The following is a 21,408-nucleotide window of genomic DNA, read 5'->3' as shown; positions in this document are numbered from 1 at the left end:
ACAGGCAGATCAAAGGGGTATGGCAGAGCTCAGCTAAAAGAGATCCCTTAGAGACTTTTTAAAGCATTTTAGCTCACCCTTAACTTCCTTAAAATGGAGCACAGGTTGTCTCTGGGAAGAGAGAAAAAGAAAAAAGCAGAGGTTGGGACATGCCTTAAAAAGCACAGGCACCTGAGGAGCATTGCCATCTTCTGCTCCCCCGCCTGCTCAGTGACTCTGTGCTGCTTACAAGAGGTTTATCATTGCTGCTGTACCTTTCGAAGTATGACACTGCAAATCTGAGGCTGGAAAACCTGTTTTGTGATGACATTGAAACATTTTAAATGTGGTGTGTATGTATCCAATTTCCCACGAGGTGTGGTCAATGCGTATGGGTGTAAAAGAGCCTTCCCAAAAGCAAGAGGTAGAGCAGTTACTTCAGCATTCCATGTGCCTTGGTCAATTTGTTTTCAATGAGAGGGAGAGCGGGGTCTTTTTTTCAGTTTCCACCATCTAGTGTCATTTATCAGTCTGTCAGTGGACACAGACACTGTCAGTGCATGAAAGTATTTGCATGTCAGTGAAGATTTCCAAAAGCGTACGAGCTACAGTGAGCCATCCTATGTTGCAGTTAAATTCCATGTCTCTGATGGATTTCCCCACACTGTTGCTAGGAGATGAAGGTACTGCCTAACAAAGGATATATTGACAAAAAATTTTCCAGAACAAATCTATCTTGTTATGGTAAATAGAGCCTCATATAAAATGGATATTGCAGGATTTATTTCCCTAGTGGCGGCACTGGCAAAATTACACACATCAAGTTAAGGTGAAATTTCCCCATCACGAATGTGTTTTTGTTTTGTTTTGTTGACGTGAGGACTTTCAGTGTGTTTAATGCCGAGAGCACTGTGGTCTTCCAGTGTGTTTTGTTGCTAGGCTAATAGGATGAACACATCCTACGTTAGCTTTTTTCCCTCTTCCCTTCTCTGCTACTTCTCCCTTTTAGGAAGAAAAGTGGCTTATTGTAGCAGTTTCCTTTTTTTCATGACTCTTCTGGGAAACATGGATTCCTTTGCTTATTTTAAAGCAGAGAAGAAGTGTGCATGACTCTGGACATGTTGGGATTTGGCACAGAAGTAGCCGAATGCAATGGAAAAGCAGATCAGCCTCTTGCTTTACAGCTCTAGGCACATCTACATTAAAAAACACCCAAAACACAAAGTTGAATGGAAATCTAATAAAGAGAGGAACTTCAGGAATTCTCATGGAAAGATTACATTTCTAGAGGATGACAAGTTTTCTCCCTTTCTTGTTGTGATGTAATGAACACACAACAAATAGATTTGAACAGCAAAAGCAAATGTGGCTTAAGTCACATAAAATAAAACTCTTTCCGGGAGAATAAGTTTAGCTCTGGAGTGGTGATTATATTTGCTTATCCACTGCCGTCCCAGCAGTTCCTATGCCACTGTAAGGGTCTCCGGCTCTAAACACATGTGAGTAAATAGCCTACTGTCCAGAAAGATGCGAAGGCTGAAAATGAGATTGCCTCTTACCTTTCAGGGGAGGAAAGGAGGCAGGGGGAAACAGTCCCCTTCATTTTCCTCCGTGCATCATTGCACAGGGGGAGCAGACAATTTGAACTTTTTTATGCTAAAGCTACTGCATCCCTTCCTCCACAGCTGCGCAAGTGTTGGGCTGGTTTCGTCTTGGCTGTGAATCAGCTCGCCTAGGTGAGGTAGTCGGCACAGACTAGGGGTAGACGTGGTCCCCTCCTCGTCCTCCGTTTGAGAATGAGTGGTGTGGAAGGGAATTAGGGCAGAAATTGTCACTTCCTTCCATCTCACTTCCTTGACCTGTCCCCTCCTGGGATGCACCATTACTTTCTGCCTCGCAGGGCACAGTGAAGGTGAGCCCACCAGCTGGGCAGAAAAAGGAGGGTGGGGAAGGAGGTGACACATGAAGCCCCGAGTTGCTCGATTGCCATCTGTCGCGGCCATTCCTCATTTTGTGGAGAGAGGGGGAAACACTGTTTTTGTGGTGTCGACGTGAATGCCTTTGAGAAGCACTCTTTCCACCACAGTTCTTGATGTCTGTGTCAACTTTTGCAGCACTGGCAATCACAAACAAAACTTGCTAGAAGCCAGAAATCTGCATTTAATTTGTCTATAAACTTGCACAGGGTTTTAACTAGACACGAATGCATTCAGATTTTATCTCTACTTGTTTTGATGGGCGGGGGAGAGGGGACAACTGGGAAGGGCCTTGCAGCTCCCCACTGTTACTGCACTTATCCGGTTTTCTGCTGTAATATCCTGTTTTTAGTTGCTTACAGTTTAGCCAAACATTAACCATTTAGGACGAGACTGACCATGCTGGGAAGGTGCAGACCAGCGCCTGCAAAATATAAGTAAAAATAAAGCGATATATTTTTTCCCAGATCAAAGCCAAGCAGGGGCAATATTTTATTCTGTATTAAAAGATCACTGCAATCTCTTTGCTTTGAAATTTGGCATGGTGGTAGCACTTAGGTCACAGTGCTGTTTGTTGAACATATGGTGAACCAGCACATTTAGCCAAAATAAAAAATAGTAACAATAAGCCCTTAAAGCACAAGTGGGAGCACACTTGCATTCAGCAGAGACTTTGGTTCTCATGACTGCATTGCTTAAGGATTTGCTCCTGCCAGATGTGCCCTGAGGGTCTCCCCCTACTTGCAGCTTTGCAGGGTGTGGATCCCCTCCCCATGGGCCCGTCCCCCAAATCCTGAGCATGGTGCAGGAGGCACCTCTCAATTATATGCAGAGGTACAGCTAGAGGGTGGATAACAGAGCAGAGCTGGGAGCTCAGGCAACCTCCATCTGAGCTAAAATAAAACTCTGGTCCCTGCTAAGTAGTGATGTCTTCTCTGGGCTGGAGATGGGATGACATAATGCAAACGAAGTGACACAGCCGTTACATTACACCGGGCAACCTGGAGCGGGAGGTTTGGGAAACAATCTGTTTCATGGGAAAAGAAGGAGAGCCAAGGAAGGAGAAAAGATAGCCAAGGTGACAAAGGAGATTTTGGGAGGAGGGAAAATTTACTGGGTAAAATCTGAAGGCAGATTGTGAAAACTAGTAGCTCTGAGGAGGGGCAACAAGTTGCGTATTGAAAGAGTACCGTGGCACAGAAGCAGTGACTACCAGGAGACAGTGAAGTAACAACATCAAGAAATTAATGGAACGGGAAAGGTAAAACAGAGAAGAGAGAGTTTTTCCTTCTTCTTTTACGTTTATGCCAAGTGCTTATTTTCTTTATCCAGCACAGTGTAGTTCCTACCCAAGGGTGATTCACGGGGGTGGTTAAAAATCAGTGTGAAGTTTTCTTTGGCTCTTTCCAGCTTTAGGCTGGGCACAAGAGTAACTCTCTTTTCCTCTGCCATCTTTGTGGCACTGGTGACTTTTTTTTGGAAATGTCGATAGCGAGGTGGTTGTAAAGCTCCCATTTTCTACTGCCTGCCGTAGACCAGCAACTTGCAGCTGCTCCCAAGAGCCATACCCACACCATTGCTCAGCTTCAGAGAGTTCCCAGTGTTGTGAAGGGCAGCACCCAGGCCTCTGCTCTCCACAGCTCTTGGGTGTCAGCCAAAGCTGAAGAAGGATTTTCAAAGCACTCGAGTCTCTATTAGTTTAAATGGAGCTTAGAGCAGCAGGTGTGATGGCTACAAAGTATTGTGGAAATGTTGGTGACTAGGGTGCATTCACAATGGAAAATTTTTGCTTACCGAAAAGTTCATCCAAAAGATGCTTGCATATAGCAGTGACTCTGCATTGCTGTCATTTGTCAGGTATTTACTGAACTTCAACAAATTGTCATCGGCAGGCTTGAATCAGCATGCGGTAAGTTGGTCAAATGTGGCTGAACTCTGTGGCCTCTTAACTGTGAGTTAAATATATTTTTTGTTCCACTGAGCGTTTTTTGAACAAACATATTTTCTGACGTGCTCCCTGCAGGATAGGGATTGCCATTGCCCACATATTTATTTAGCTCACGCATTGGCAAGTTAAAGTGGAAAAAGCCTTTTCACAGAAGCTGCAAATAGAAGAAAATCCTAGCTATATGCAAAATCCTATTTCTTCTGTGATCCTGCCCTTACAAGGAGTAACACCACAATTCTTTTCCTATCCATACCAAATTAGATATTTTTCAGTACTGGAGTATACTATACATCTGCCTTGAGTGGCTCCTGACTTTGTGAAGAACGGATGGCCCGTGATAGCAGTGGGCTGCTCCACTGAGCATCTCAGAGCTTGCTACAGAGTGACTTTAGTCTGCTTTAGTTTCTCCTACATTCCTAACACTGCTTTTCTGATGTCTTAGTTTATTAAGTGTGCCTTAGGTTACAGTCTTGTCTCCTTCTCTTCTATTACCCTCCCTCCTCAGCTCACCCATAAGTGTTATTAATTCAAATATGTTTCAGATACGTCTGTTCACTGAAACCAGTTTATAGTGCTCTTTACAGAAATGGTTGGAGCTGACTTCATTTTTCCACTCTGCTCTCAAAGAATTGATATTTAGAAGATTTCTGTGATCTGTTCAGGTATGTTGACATAAGTAAAAGAATCCTTAAATTATATAAGATGAGAACACTCCAGAAACAGAAACTATAGTTTATAGTTATCTGGAAACTATGGAATATCAGACCATTTCCTGATTCAAGTATGAGCACATACACACTGTATGATAGTCTTTGTACAAACAATACTGAACTCTTAAAAAGCATTACAATGTCCTAAAAAGATTTTTCTTAAGGGAAAAAAATCTCTATTAAGGTAACTTTGTTTTCCCTAATCAGATAGTAAGAGCTAATTGCATTGAAAGAAAAAACTTTTCTAGTTTTCCTGCTTCACTATGATCAGGGTTTTTTCAAAGAAAGAATTTATTTATGAGGAAGTAATTAGTCATTAATTCTTCATTGCAGTTACCTCAGTCAATCTATTAGCATGAACTTCAGCATGTATGAAACCAGCATGTTCTGTTTTTCAAAGCCACACTATAAAATTCTTAAAGCACATTTTGAAAGAAATACTAGTTGTGTTCAGTCACTAAAAAAGTTTCTTTATTGTTCCCTCTTCTGCAATCTGAATTACTCAGAAACTGCAACTGCACAATCTTTATTTAATGTAAAAAGTAATTTCTAATAGCAGGACCATAATGAAGATCTTCCAAGAGAAGGATGCAAAGTTAACCAGGCTATGGGAACAGATATTCCAAGTAGATGGAATGGGATGTCAAATGTAGTTCCAAAATTTCTTGGAGAAGTAAGGAAAAATATTCAAAAGATTTTGTTACATACTTCCATGATGAAAAGATGACTTATCTGTGACCAACTAAACATATCAACGGGTATGAACTGAGAACTAGCTGGGGTCAAATATTCATTCTTGTTTATCATTAATTTGGAGACATACTGGTGGTTACTAAAGTTAGCATTAGCATTATCAGCTGCAAGTGATTGTACTTTTGTTGCATTGCACTTCAAACATTTCCAGCATTCTAAATGTGATTTCACTTGCTCTTCATCAAAGCAATCAAGCTGCCAATGGATTTTTCCCCTTTCAGTTATATACTAACAAACTTAATATACATAATACACAAAAAAAAATACTCCCATGAATTCAGGCATTAATGCCCATGACATACTTTGCCTTTGCAAGGAAATCTTTACTTTAAGGGGGGACAAAGATATTACTGAGCTATACATTTCTTCTTCTACTAGGAGTATCTCTTTAGCTATAGATGAGTCCTTGGAAAGTACCATTTAACTTGTTACAGACGTGACATAGGACTCACTCACATAAAGTGAGTAGGACTAGGAACACTTTATTAGTTCTGCAGCAGTTGCCTTGGTGTTTTCTGGGTTTTTTTTCCACTTTTCCTAGAAACAAAAATATTTCCAACAATATTTTTTTCTGAAACACTATATTTAAACCAATTCCTTGGTCCTCTCCATTTGCATGCTGTCTTATACCTGACAATCCATTATCATGAGCAATAGGGAAATTTCTACACTGACTACAGTAAAGCTTTGGCAGTTGTTCCTGTTCTGACCGGTTCTGTGCAAAATCACCTCTCACTCCTTTCAGAAAAGACAAAATGTGGTCTTCCTTAGCAGAGTGTCTTGAATTCTTAATGGGACATGGCTGTGATAGGACTTTTGTGGTCTCGATCCAAAAGGGACGTAACAATTAATTACAAATTCATGAAGACTGTAATATTTATTATTATTTGACTGTATTTCTCATTATTATTAGATCATGATCTTTTTTTCTGCCTTGCATTTGTGGCCTGATGATGTGGTTATCCTCCCATACAACCGCTGTTTAACTCATGAAAATATACAGGATAAAATAATCTTTGGATACAAGTGTGGCATGCAGAGCAATCTAGCTGCAGTGCTTTTAATTAGACTACAGCTATTTTGCATATCAAATATATCTGTTTGAATTTCAGCAGCAGGTGATGTAATTTAGATACAAAGACTGTAAAGACATGTAGAGCCCTTTGTGTTTAAAGATACCGCTTAAATGTAAACCACTGCTCTTTGATATCAAGTACACAGGGTTTGAACAACAAAGTGGCCTGGGGAACACCAGCAGATTTCAGCTGAGCTGAAGCCACTTGGGTCCTCACTGAGGGTGAAGCATCTCCTCTCCTTCCCTCCCCAGGTCCCTGCTCAGGGGCCCCAGTTCAGGTTCCTCAGCTCCAGGAGCAGCTTGGCAGAAGGACCTAAGGGAGGATCAAGTAATTTTTTAAAATGAATTTTCTGCCTTGGTTCCTCTCTTTACTCCCACACAGTCTTTGCTGTAATACAAAGAAAACCGGCTTTCTAGCACGCTTCCAAGTCCAGTGCTGGACATAGCACTTACTGAGCCCTGCACGAAAACCATGCTGCTGCAGCTGTGTGGCAAACACTTGCTGTTTACATAAACATTAACGATGAGAAGTTTTTCTTTCTCGTTTGCCATTTCCTTGCGAGGTTTGCAAGTGCAAAGACAAAAGATCTGGGGAAATACTGCGTTTAAGCCAGCAAAAGCTCAAAGGAGGAAGACACATCTATGATTTCAGGTGCGCACTTCAGTCAAGCAACACAAAGGGAGAAGTTTTCTCTTTCTCACTTGCTTTTGATTTCTTTAATTTTTCCAAATAATTTAATTAGTTCAGGTTATTTAATTAACAATGACACTGCTTGGGTTTGCTCTGAAAAGATCTGAGTGAACCAAGTGTTCCCCTTCCTTTTGCAGCAAATTAATAACGAAAGGACCACTCGTTAAGCAAGATGGAGCTAATCAATCTAAGCAATAGATTAAAGAGAAAATGAAGCCTAAAATGAGAGTCTGGTAGCCACAGCTAGCTGCTGGTTTTGGCTCCCTGCACATTGCAAGGGAGAAGGCAGCATGTAGCTTAAAAAACAGAGGGTTTTTTCAAGTATTGACAAGGAATGTACTTTTTATGTTTTATGATACATTCAATTCAGCAAAAAGGCCTCACCATTCAGCTTAGCAGCCAGTACCTCCTGCCCGCCGCAAGCAGAAGAAGCATGGCTGTAATCTTAACTAAATGTTGGTGCCATCTGCTGTGGGCCGGGGAAGTAGCAGGGATCTTCCCTCTGGCAGCACTTTTCCTCTACGCTGCTGTGAAGAACAACTGGGGATTTTTCTTCTGAGAAGCAACCCCCTACAATTTGATAGTCATCGTGTTTTATCCCGAGGCAGCAAGCGCCCCAATCTTTCCTCCTGCTCCCTTCCCTGGCGGCACGGGGCCGGGAGGAGCAGGCCCCAGCCAGGCCTGGCCCAGGCAGTGCAGGCCCTTGGGGCGGTCAGGCCGGTGAGGCCTGGGCATGCCTGGTTGTTGACAGCTTCCACCTCTGTTAAGGTATGCTTCAACATCGTAGGTATTTATTAACAAGAGATGTATTCAATAATAGTTATTTCATGGGGTTTTTTTGCGAGGAGAGCCCAAAGGCAATGGTGCCGGAGGCAGATGACTGCTGGCTCAGGGAGGGCCCCCAGCGGGGCCCGTTGGCAAACCCCGGGCATGCTTTCCACTCAGGGGTACGTAACCTTTAACTCTCCTCAGGAGAGCAAGCCTCATGCGTGTCTTTTTTCCCTCCAGCAGCTCCTGGGTTCACGCACTAGCTCCACCCACACCTGGCAGTGAGGGCAAAGACCTCAAAAGGATGAAGTCCTGCAGAATTACAGGAAAACTGGCAGATGGAGAGAGGATGGAGACCCCCTGAATCATGTCCCTCCTGGGGGAAATTGTCACTGCTGACCCCACACTTTGCCTTCTCTGGTGCCTGGCCAGCGTGTGCGTTTTGGAGTTGGGGCAAGGAGAGGTGCCCAGGCAGGAGGTAGTGCTGGTGAGAGGGGTCGGGCATGGTGGGGGCATGTGGGGGAAGGATTGCGGTAGGGGAAACAAAAGTGTTGCAAGGGTGGAGGAAGAGCACGGGAGGTGGAAAGGGAGAGAGGGGAACGACACAAACCCTTGGAAGACCAGGCTTTGCTAACGCATCTGCTCACAGCATAGTGTATCAGCTCCTCAGAGCTACGCCACCCTCCGCTTTTGCTTTCCTAAACTATAACTAAATTTCTGCAGTTGCAAAGACTTGGTTATTACTGAAGCTCCTTTTCCTCTTGACCTCTGTTTCTCTCCTGTCTGAAAGTTTACTGGCATATCCACATATTACAGATTTTTGTTTGTTTGTTCTTAGGAATTATTTTTACCATCCAGACAATTTGAGATGTACCAGGAAGGCAGGCAGCGACATTGCTTTTATTTTGCCGACAGTTGTCATGATGGGTGGTGACAGCAGAATTTCCATCCACTGTGTAGATAGGTTAGTTATTTGAGTGTGACATGACCTTCAGATTAGATAATCATGGGCTGTTGTTTTTATCAGATCTGCCAAGAAAAAAGATTACTTCCTTCAAAAACAAATTAGAATTCATTATTTTTCCCAAGGAAACTGCATACTTCTGAGGTATAATAGGGAGATGTTTTTGTGACTAAAATCCTTCTTCTCTTATGTATATGAAGGGAGTAGAGTAAAATATGGCCTTGACATTTCTTAATGATGCTGTGCACATGTGATGCTGTACAAGACAATGGTTCCTGGGATCCTGGAGCTTTAGATAATGTAGGCACAGGCTTGTACTTCATTTGCTTTTTAATCCACTGGGCAATGTTATACAAGGAAAATATTTATTTCACAAAATAGCCAAAAGCCTGTCTTCATTCAGGGATTATTGCAATTCATTCGTATGCAAAGAAAACATTCCAATAGTTGCTGTCAGTGTTTTCAGAACAACAGCCCGCAATCTGCTTGGGTTGTGTGCCTAAGCCTTCTCTCTTTTCTATTGCACATATTGGTGTAAGATTTGTCAAAAAATAAGAGCTTAGCCAGTGCGTCTGAACATTGTAGACCCTTGCACACTGTGTTCAAGCTGGGCCATGATTTTCTTCAGGGAGTATGTGTTAACTGCCAAATATTATATTGACATCAGGAAGTGAGCTTTCCGCTACTGGAAACATGTGCAGCCAAGTATAGCATTCCTAAGTAAATATGGAAGCAGAGATCATTGTTTATGATCCACCTATTCACCCATCTGAACCTCTGTACCCTGATGTTCAAAAGCAAAAGGGAGTTTCAAAAGTACACAAGACCACTTTTCTCCTCATTTGACTTTGGGCCTGATCAGACTCCTGTGAAATCAATGGGCAGAGACTCTACCCCTCTGCAGTAGGAACCCCTTCCAGAGACTTCATTACTCATTTGGAAGTGTGATGCAATTTAGCAACCACCTCGGGGTGATTGACCTGAATAAGAGACAATTTTCAGCATTATCCTAAGCCTGATTCCACCAATTTGAGACAGGCCAGGTCTGACCACCTAAAAATCCCCACTGTCATATTTTTTGTTACATCACCTGAATTTTTATGAAAGGTGCTGATTTCATGGAAACAGGGACTGACGCTGCAGCCTGCACATTGCTTTACGCAGTAGTAACAACTGTCTTCCTGGCTTTCCTCCCTATGAACTGTGATGAAATGGCTTGCAATTTTCACATGCCTATGTGTGTGTATGTGTATGCAGTGTAGTACATTATTAATATACAATTAATATACATTTGATATAACATATCTCTTAAAATGAACACTACCTGAAACAAAGAAATGTTTACCTTAGCACTCAGCTCAGTTCTTGCCCCAGGAGAAAATCCCACTAGCTTTGCCTGAGTAAAGAATGAGAAAGAAAAAAAGATGTTGTAGAAGGTAATACACCTCTGTAGTTATACAAATAACAGCTTTGCTGGATACATCTACTCTGAGACTATGTATTCTAGATTTATTCAGGCTTTGGTCCACCTGCCTCAACTGCCATAAACACTTCCATTTAAATACAGAAGGAGGTTAGTATAGAGAAACATACTGATTATATGCAGAGTAGTGATTACACCCACATGGATGCTGTGGGATGCATTCAGTTCACTGGTACAAATGGACCCAATCCTGGCTGTAACAGCCAAGGAGTCCTGTGTTAGCATCTGGTGAAGAGAAAGAGGCCGTTCTTATATCCAGATGGTTTCTCACTGCCGTTCTGGCCCGGGAGGGCAGCAGGCATTCGGCACGGTGCAGAGTAATGTCAGAATCACTCCAGCTACTGCCAGCCAGCTCTGAGAGAAGGAAACTGGGTTAGTGCCAGATTTGCTTGCTTTTCCTATTGTGGTATGCACCCAGCACAGCTCAACCGGTCTAAAAGATCTGGGACATTATTTCAGTTTCTATTGGTCTCTTACAATTGTTAACTAACATCGTTTGTTTATTTGAGGAGATAGAGCGTTTCATTGTGGCTGCTATGTTGTTTATATCCTATTTGGGGATGTTGCAGAATGTTCTTTAAACAAAAAGCTTTGACCTTTTATTTTTTAAAGTCTTTGTGCAAAATAATCTGCTGTACATTTACATCTTGCACTCACCCATGTTGCTCTTGCTTTCACGTACTCATTTATGTTTCTGTAAAAACTGTTTTTCATTCTATGCTTATTTAATATGTTTATATGGCAATGTTTCTATTATATATTTAATACATATACACACTTATATACATAAATACATAAAGATATTAAAGCCCTTCTCCTTTGGGGGCTATTATGGCCTACATTTCAATAGACATTTATTACATTTTAAAGGTCCAATTAGCCAGCTTTAAAAGTACTGGAAACTCCACAACTCAGTTATGCCACACTTTCTGTACAAAGCTTTGTGAGGGTAGCTATTATTGCGTTGTATGACTTGTTAAGTGTAGTTGAGTACAGTGGGAGTCAGGGAGGCTGCAGTTTGATCATTACATTTTAATAGTGTCTGCTTTTTTTTTATGGAACTCACGTATATGCAGTCCCTTCTACTGTACATCATGTACCACTGTAGTCTGAGCTTTGGCTTAACATGTTTAAATCTCCAATCTGTGCTTAATGGCAGGATGAAGAATGATGTTTTTCTGTCTGTCCTAGGAAGAAAGCATATCAAAGGTATTACTTGTGGTGGCAGCATGCTTACTATAGACACTTACTATCTTAGAAATAACTTGAGAGAATTATTAACTATGATTTATACTTGTATGACTAGAAAGAAAGAAAATCAATTAGTGCTGGCCATTACATAGCCCTGAGCTAGTAATATATAGGCAACAGAACCTATCAGTTCTTTTGGGATTGCCAATTATCCAGTTTGGGCGATACTAATACTATTAGTATTTGAGACACAATTCTGCTAGGAAAATTCCTTCAGGACAAAGGTTGGCATCTCTGATTTCAGAATGGAAGGGTTGCAACAAGAAAAGAAAAAAGAAAGAATGAAGCCTAACCACCATTTTAACTAAAAATTGCCTTTGAAACTGAAAAATTACAGTATTTTGTACTGAAACATTAGTTTACTTAAAAAGATATTAACATACACATTAACACAATAATGATGCACATCCCCTATACATGTGATATCACATCCTGAGCGACTTGCAGTGAGGGAAGTCAGTGGGATTTGGAAATGAGTCAGAACTGAAGTGTGACTCAGGACTTTCACCTGTAGGGATAGGCAGTGTTGTTGCTGGTACTTCGAACAACTTTTTGGGAGGGTGATATCAAGCAGCCAACTTAAATAAGTGAGGAGCTTGTCACTCTGTTTAGAAGAATAAGTAACCAATTTTCTCCTCTCTACAAAATATCTAAGTGATGGAATTGGAGCAGATAGAAATTTTACTAAGTAATTTAATTCAAGTTGTGTCAGTCTGAAACAAGAATAAAGCAAGGCATTCCTTCCCAGGAGCGAGGAGCTGCAAAATACAAAGACACATACAGTTCCAGAGTGCAGTCAGGTCTGTATGTCCCCTTCAACACCTCCAGTGGTATTGTCTTAATCCTTGCTGCTCTGCTGGACCTATGATGGACAACAAGTCCGTTGTGAAACTTAGCAGTGGCTCCAATGTCCTGTGGCAGTTGTGTAAAACCCATGGGTATATGATTCTTCCTTGTGTCCTGCCCTACTGTTCAGGCCAGGGCTATAGCTACCCTTCATTTCCACAATCATAAAAAAAAATCTTGTGCATAGCTAATTCCAGTATCTCAGCTAGTGATTTGGAGGAAAATATGTGGAAATAATGCTTGAAAATTAGGTGTGATCTGTAATTCCACAGAATTACAGAGGACCAGAGGCACCACTCACCTATCCTGGCTTAGCGGTTCCTATTTTATTCACAACATCACTCCTGAGACCTCTGTTTACAGAACATTATGCCAAATGTTTTTTTTCATTCACCATTTGGTTGCTCTTTCTAAAGAACCTTGAAGAGCTGCAGAGAGGAAAATCATTTTATCAGTTTTGTTTTGAAAGCTTTGGAAGAAAAAGCAGAAAGAATTCCTGAGAGCCTGCTGGAATTCAAGGCTAAAGAGCAGAGGAGCCATGGAGGAAGACTCAAAGTTATGGATCTGTGTCTGGTTCACATTGCTGGGATCTCACTGGAAATGGTTTTACTGATTTTGCTGAGAGCTGAGCCATATTCTTTTACTAGATAGGGTGGCATTATGCCACTGCAAACTGGGCAATAAGACTCTGAAATTGAATATACTGAACTTTGGATACAGGGAAAAGTCTGGACAAGAACAGGTGATGGGATCCTGTTCAAGAGAGGGAAAATATAACAGGGCAGTTAGATCATTCTTGCAATACAAATAAAGGATGTAGGAACCTAAGGGCAGCTCTAGCTTCCATTAAACTCAGTAGCTGTTTTGTCATGGCTCTTAACAGGGCAAGTGTAACAGCCATTAGAGGCCAGGTTTTGCCCCTTTCCACATTATTGAGAAAATTCCGATATTGACTTTAGATAGTGAGGAATTATGCCACCCATTTTGTAACACAGAAATAATGTTTAGCCTGTTTGTTTTGTGTAAAAACTGCTACAAGAGAAGAGCCAAGATATAAAAGGAACAAGTTGAAAAAGCAATTCAGTGAAACTGTGGAGCTGCTTTTAGTATTTATATGTTAAAACTTTCTTTTGAAATAGTCTCACTGAGCTTACATGGGTTGTTTGAAGATAAAAAGAAGACTAAGGGTGGCATTTTCAGCAGGGATTTATCCCTGTTCCTTCTCACGTCAATTGGATTTCCACACTGGAAGGTCAGGGATGTGCTGTAGAGAGAGAGCATAATCTAAACCAAAGCCCACTTGCAACCCCCAGTCCAGTGGGAGTCCTTCCCCAATGTCAATTGCTTCAGACAAAAATTTTACACAAGGTCACCATTTCTATAATTTTTCTATGGCTGACTGCAGTGATACATCTAATTACTGATATTACTCTGACCAGTAATAAAAACACATTGGTAGTTAGAGCTTAGTGCGCAAGAAGCTTGAAAAAGTTATTCCAGCCACCTTGAATGGTTCTTGATCTTGTTGGTTAAAATTGTCCCATAAATAATCAAGGGCTTCCAAAGACACAGGACAAAACACAATTCAATTCTAGGCACACAGCTGGACTATCAGGCAACCCTTCAGCTGGGACATGAGGGTCCTGGTGTGCTTCACAGTCATGAAATATGTTGTGGACGTAACCTTGCCTGATTATTTTTTAAGCAGGATGGGGGTACAGTTGGAGAAATCAGCTTATTGCAGGACCTTTCCAGGCCAGTTTGTAATGCTGTTTCATTTATACCCTTGCAGACATCACAAGCTCATTTAAGCCACGTACACATTTGAGTTCCCCTAGACTGATTTATTTATTTATTTATTTATTTTAAAAAGGAGAAACCAGGACTCAAGAGCTGCTTGGAAGATGAACTTTCACATAGTAACACCCTAATAGGTATGTCTGATCTAACTGGAATAGGGGAAACCTCTTTGGAAGCCAGGGCTCAGTGGGAGGGTTTTACTGAGTTTATCTATCTGAACTAGTGCAGCTAAGAGATGCCTCGGGGAAATCCTATATGACAGCTCAGAGAAGAGAACACCTTCAGATGTATTTAAAACTTACATTTTCTTATGTTACAACTTGCTTTTGTAGTAGGTACTCTGAGCTGGTAATCCATCACCTTGTTTCTCAGGCACACGGAATAGAGAGGTCTGTCAGGCCATGAAAGCAAGACAAGGCTGGCGACCACGTGGTTGCGGCATGCTTGTCTGCTGCAGGGTTCATTGGAGGGGAATGCAGAGTACCACTTAAAATGAGAGGTATTCCTCAGAGAGCCCTACGGTTTGCCAGGAGGCACTGGGGGTGTCTGTGGAGGACAGTGCTGGTGTGGTCACTGCTCTCCCATGGAAGGGGGGTAACGGGTTGGTGGCTCTTACCTTGTGTCGGGTATTACTTGACTGCAGCGCTATGCACACTACCATGCAGGCTCGTCCAGTAAAGCTCTAGCTGGGGTTGGAAGGAAGGAAATCAATGAATCACCAAGAATCAGCGCACAGCCCTTCCTGCTTTCTTTTAAGAGATTTCGTTAAGCCTCTCACTAACGAAAGAACTGAAAACACATATAAGGCCCTGGTAATTACTGTGGGGCTCTCCTTTAAGCAAATCATAGGTGGGGTGTTTTCACAATTGTAATAATGTTTGCTCACATAGCTTCCTTTGCTGTAATATTAAACTGCTCTTTAATCTCCACCAAATCAGCCACATTAGCGAAGAACAAGCTCATCTTGCATTTCAGCTACTGCAGTTATCTTCCACTAAGTAGTTCTTATCAGTTTACAGACTTTATTTTATCAACAAGGATGGTGAAACTAAAGCCAGGATGTGGCCATCCCTGAATTCACGACGTGAGTCTTGCATACATGGCAATGCTCCAAGGGGAAGCTCTAAGGGGAAGCCCTTGAAAATTGATCTGCAAAGTTTCTTAACTTTGTATTTGGGCACAAGTGTGCACTAAAATCTGTGGAGCAACTGTGTATGGGTGAGCTGTTGAAAATACAGCTTCAACAGTGCACTGCATTTCTTCACTTAATCTATGTTGTCTCACATTGTTGTCCCCATCTTATTTTCTTCATCACCCTGCTAGTTCTGCTGCAGTGGATTTCAAAGGGTCAGCAGTTCTAGGAGATAAACCCAAAGCCATTCTACAAAGTAGGAGCTCCACTCTCCTGTGAAAATATTTTCTCTTTTTGTCTAAGAGATATTTAAGGGTTTAAACTCACATCAGTTGCCTTTTAGTCTTTGTTTTGTAATCTTTCTAAGACCTGTCAGCAAAAACGTTTGCCACCTTGCTCTACTCATTAAGTAGGGTGGCTACAGTCTCAATAAAGCTTCTTCCTCTCGCTATTTTTAGTGCTCCTTTGGATTAATTCCCTACCTCTCTATGACCAGTCAACACTATTATCCCACAGTCCATATTGCAATCCTGTGGAGGGTGCCTGACATTCCTTTAGACATACAAGTCTTACACTAAATTCAATTAAGGAATTCAGAAAGATTCTTACTCTTCATAAAATTATTCAAATGTAGTCACTAAAAAAAATCCAGACAGAAAAATATATTATGTTCACTCTGAGGACTCCAGAAACAAAAGCTGCCCTGGTCTGTAAGGAATGAATTAAAACAAATCAGTGCACGGTGTTCTGAGAATAACCTAAAAGGACATAAAAAGACTGTCCTAATTAAAATAAGAATCAGCTTCTAAAAGGGGTTAGTAATATGGTTACAGCTTTTGTGTATAGGCGAGGCTTGAGAAAATAAGAGCATAATTAACATTTTTATTTGGAAAGAGGACTTTCTAGGAATAGAGTTACACATTTGGTTTTGATTTGTGCTTCTGGTTTGGCTTTGGCTTTGGCTTCTGCTTAAGATTTAGCCTAGCTTAGATTTGGTTTCAAGCATAGCTGTACCTTGGAGTTATGCTTTCTGTGTTCCAGAGGGTCTTGACAAGGAAAACAGAGCTTCTTTAAAAGTAGCCAATTAAAATAGCTTATTTTTATTTTTATCTTCCAATTCCCTGTAAGGCATACTGTTACCAGTTACATAGCAGAGACAAACCCACTTCTTCAGCAGAAAAAGGCAGGTAGTTTTGGCTTCTGGAGTGTATGAGATCCCTGGGGCCTCAGGGGTCCCTTGTCTTGCAGGAGGTGGGAATGGTGCCACTGCATGGGCTGAAAGCTACGTGAGAGCCCATGGGGCCTTATTGGAGGCTAGATAGATAGATAGGCCATGAGTGGCGTTTGCATAGATAACAAGAGGGAAGGAAGGAAGCAACTGGGGGAAATGCAGCAAGACCGGAGACAACTTCACAACAAGCTAGAAGGAGGAAAGGAAGCAAAGCTGTGGCCCCGGAGTTGTTCTGGTGCTCGGAGCTCTGCCATGGGCCCTGCCATCCTTCCTCTCTTCCACCTACAGAGTAACTACAGCAATGGTGAAATTTGGGGTTGCATCTAAAACGGAACTAGAAAATTAGAGCCCTTCTGATTTTGTGTTTGACCTAGAAGTAAAACTCTAATAGTAACTGAAAATCCTGGCACTCTTGTTTGTCCTTGGTTGAGAATGCACAGCCAAGATTTCAGACTTGAGAGACTAAATTAGATTCCTAAACCTCACATTTAGGTGCCTAAAAAAGCTACTTTCCCAGAACCTGCTGGGCGATTACCAGTAGCAAAGATCAAGTTACTATTCTTGGTGGCTAAAAAGGGTTTAGGAGCCTAACATTAGACACCCACTTTTGAAGCATGCTGACGTTGAGTTTTAGCCCATTCCTGATTTATATATTTTTATTTTTGTGAAGTTTTTTCCAAATGCAAGCCCGAGACTCCTCTTGATGTCTTGTGTTAACAGATAATGTTTGAAAAACATTTGTCCTCACCCATCGCACAGCCCATCCTCGAACATTACAGGAGTTCAGACATACTGGCTGAAGGCTGCCAGCAGCTCTCCCTGCTTTTATTGACCAAGGAAATGCATTTGGCAAAAGGTGATAACCGCATTAAACTGAAGGAGGACTTCAGCAGTAAAATAGCCCCAGCTTTTCCACATCTGAAGTAATTTTCCATAGTAACTTGAGAAGGAATATCAGCCAGCTACGGAAGTGTGAGCAATATCTTCATTTTTCTCTCCTGGCCAATTGTTTCTCTTGGTTTTATGATGTCCAGGAGAATAATTTGGCTAGTGAGACCTTAGTTGTGTAGGTTTGCCAGGTAGTCATACGGTCAGAACCCACTCCAGCTGAGTATATACTGCATTGTCTGTTCTATAAATGAGGAAAAACATTACTTGTTATCAGTGCAGGTACAAAGGGGAGAAGTGAAATGTGAGCGTATGAAGATGCAACAGAGCAGGGAGGAAACAAACTGAAGCAATCCTTGTTGCAGGGAAGTGGAAGGCATGTGAAAACTGTTGAGAACTGGGAAACAAAATGTTAAAAGTCTCACAATACTGAAAGCAAGACAAAAAGAAGTCTTCAGCCAAGTCTTTAGCTCCATGGTGTTATGGGAGGTGCACAAACCAGGAAGAACTGGCCACATTAGTGGTGTAAGTGCCTTCTCTGTTAATTACCATGACAAGTCTATATGCAATGGGTTGCTCTTTCATTACTCTAGCAATTAGGCACTGAGATACCTGCCAGTTACATTAGCAAGGTCATGTGTGGTTGTAAGTGACAGCTGATTCCTGTATAAGGAGCAGCTGAATTGCAGAAGGGCACTATCACGTGCTTTGGTTGACATGTAGATCACATCTGTCTTACCTTTTAAAGCAAACGTGATGTGTGCTTCTTGTTCCATGCCCTGCTACTTAGCACTGCCTATACTCACTCGTTTTCATGCACAGTGAATGTCACAGGCCAGTGGTTCAGCGAGTTCACAACTAACTCAATCCTAGATCTGATGTGAGAGAAACTTCCTGTTGGTGGTGGTAGTGTTTCTAACGTGCAGGTTCCATTCTGCCCCATAAATTGGGCTAATGCCCACTGGGAATAAAGATAATCCCTCTTCCATGTAGTTCCTGCTCTGAGTGAGGCCAACATACTAATATGTATGGGAATGCAAAATGAGGCTGGCGTAGTATGCAGGAGTTTTGCAGAAAATAAAAATACAGGACTCCTACTCACGTGCCACAGTTCCTTCTCCAGGGCCTGATTTTATAAACACTTGCGTGTATAACTTTGTATGTTAAGATGTCCAGCTGAATTTAATAGGAATAATCATTACCCACTCTAAGTATAGATTTCTTAACCTGTGACTAAAGTAAGTATAGAATAGGTGTGAGCAGAATTTTCCAAAGCGATCAGCCCTAACGCTGCTCACTGAAATTGGTTGGGTTTGGGTTTTTTAATTGACTTCACTGGGAGCACAGTTAGGCCAGTCTGGAAGGGTTTGAAGAATCTGCCCTGTAACTTTGGCTAGAGAGCAGATCTGGCCTGGCTTGAGTGCAGATCGGGTCTGGCTGAACAGCAGAAAACATTATTTCCAGTTAAATTCCTCAGCAAATATTGCTATTTACTCTCCAAAACATGTACTGAATGGATATATATCACCAGCTCTGAAGATGATCAAATGTTAAAAAAATTCTTTATCAAATAAATCTTTCAACAAAAGGTAGAAAAACTCACTAAATAGTCAGCTTGATAAATAGTATTCCATCAGCTCTACTGTTTGAAAGATTTTGTGAAAAAAATCCATTTTAGAAGAGGGAATAAAATAAAAATACAGCCTGAAAGAACCATATTTCCAATGCAATTGCAAATGTTGTCAGTAACCAGCAATCTAGCCTGGATGAAGACACTTCCCAGTCATTGTTATTCTTGAAGGATTTTGTGACTCTTCCTGTTGTTTTGCGGTGGGTGGCTCAGTGACTCACCCCAGGGCCTCCCAGCCAAACAACAGGATCCCAGAGAAATGAAAGTCTTTCTAACACCAATTGCTATGGGGGAATTGAAGCGCAGGATCCGCCCCCCCCACCCCCCCCCCCCAAAGCAAGGAGTGATTGCTGTAAACTACTCGATCAAAGTAAGGAGACCACAGAGGAGGGGCTGGCTGTGGGTTGTCAGTGAGGTATTGGTCCTCCTGCCCCTTGCTCACTGGTATTCTGCTGGAGCAGTATTAATGTCGACATATTACTTCCTGAAACACATGTGTACTTTCCAATGCTTTTTTCTTTCAAGTACGGAGGTGATCCAAGCAGTCTTATTTGTACAGCAGATCCAAGCATCATATAGTGATGTCATTATATAGTGATTTCCAGCAGCTATAAGCTATGTTGAAACAGTCTCTTGTAAAGCTCTGTTGTGAAATGAAGATGACAGAAAAGGGTTATGCCAATTAAATTAAAAAAAAATCTTAGGTTTCCTCAATAAATACTTGAACAATTGCCAACACTTTACATTTTTCCTGATGTGGATGAAGCTATTCTGCAAAACTGAACTTTCTGTCAGTACAGTAATACCCCTGCAAAGGAGGAGTTTTGTGCTATCATTACATCTACTTCAGTAAATGTGATGATACAACATGTCACTTCACAGGTTTTGGCTATTTCTACCCATTTTTTGTTAACACGTGGATTTGATAGTTTGTGTACGAGGAATTGCCACCTCAGCTAGCCCTTGACAGATTTTGCATTCCATCTTGTTACTCTAATGGTCTAACCCCCGGGCTCCCCAACTGTGGTCTACACACGCAGGCTGAAAATGAGCCTCCATATCTGTGGGTGATGACAAAAGTTAGATAACCAGTGGATTAATAAATTGATAAATGATACATTTTCCAGACTGAAATTCTACCTTATAGACTCTCAGGATAGCAAGGGCCCTACAGAAATGGGAGTCAGATCTCTGCCACAAACCATGGTGCATTATCTCTGACAGATATTTAACATGTTTTTACGTGCTCCTGGTGATGGCGATACTCCCTGTCTTCAGCCAAACTATTCAAACAGTAGAAAGTCAGATGAAAACAATATGCTGTAGTTTTATTGAGTGCTTACTTCCTTCATGAATGTGATTAGGGTAGTCAGCCTGAAACTATAGTTGTGTGGACTGCATTGTCCCAGCCTTGTCATTCCTCTCTTCTTTTCCCATCCCTCAAGAAACAAAAATAACTAGTCTGTAGAAGCAATTGATGTCCACCTGCTATTCCCAGCACTGAACAAAAATGAAAGCAAAGTATTAACTTCAGTGTCTGAAGTGCTGAACTTCAGGTGTAATTCCAGTTGATTTACTGGAGCTCATTGGGTTTTGCTTTTCAGCTGAGCCATGGGGATTAACAATCTCCTAACCTGGTCCAACTGTAAAGGAAAATATGTCATCTTAACTTGTCGGAGCATGATATGTAGCTTGTATGTGATCCTGTTCTTCATGGAGAGATGCAGGAGAGAAGCAATTTTTTAAAACTATTCTTTGCCTAGCCATCTCCTCATGCTACCCCAAACTTATTTTCATAGACCTTGACTCCAAATCAGCATTTTTTAATGTTAAATTGAGGTACCATGTTGTTGCTGCAAACACCCATGGTGCTAATGTCCCTGAGCATAGTTTTATAACTCCAAATATATGACAGTGTATACCATAAAGTTAATTTAAAAAGGTGATTGGCATAATATGTAGTAGTTTATTAACAGCTTTTTGTTACTACAAGCATTTTGCATTGCTACTAAACAGTCCTAAGTACAGTACGTGGCAGCACAGAATGCTGGTAGTCCATTTTTGTCTGTTGTTGGGGTTTTTTTTTCCCTTAAAAAAGTTTTAGTCTTATCCCAGCTGTCTGGAACAAAAATTTAGACGAGCGTAAGCAGAGATTAATGTGAATCGGTGCATCCCTGATGACAAGCTGTCCAGCAATATAACAAATTACGAAAAGCAGACGTGTGAAAATTTTGGTGCATTTTTTAGCTATCTGTGGATGATCTGAAATACCTGCTTTTATCA

The sequence above is a fragment of the Ciconia boyciana genome, chromosome 5 (genome assembly GCF_034638445.1).
Source record: "Ciconia boyciana chromosome 5, ASM3463844v1, whole genome shotgun sequence".
In the NCBI taxonomy this organism is placed as follows: Eukaryota; Metazoa; Chordata; class Aves; order Ciconiiformes; family Ciconiidae; genus Ciconia; species Ciconia boyciana.
This window is presented reverse-complemented; position numbering follows the sequence as displayed.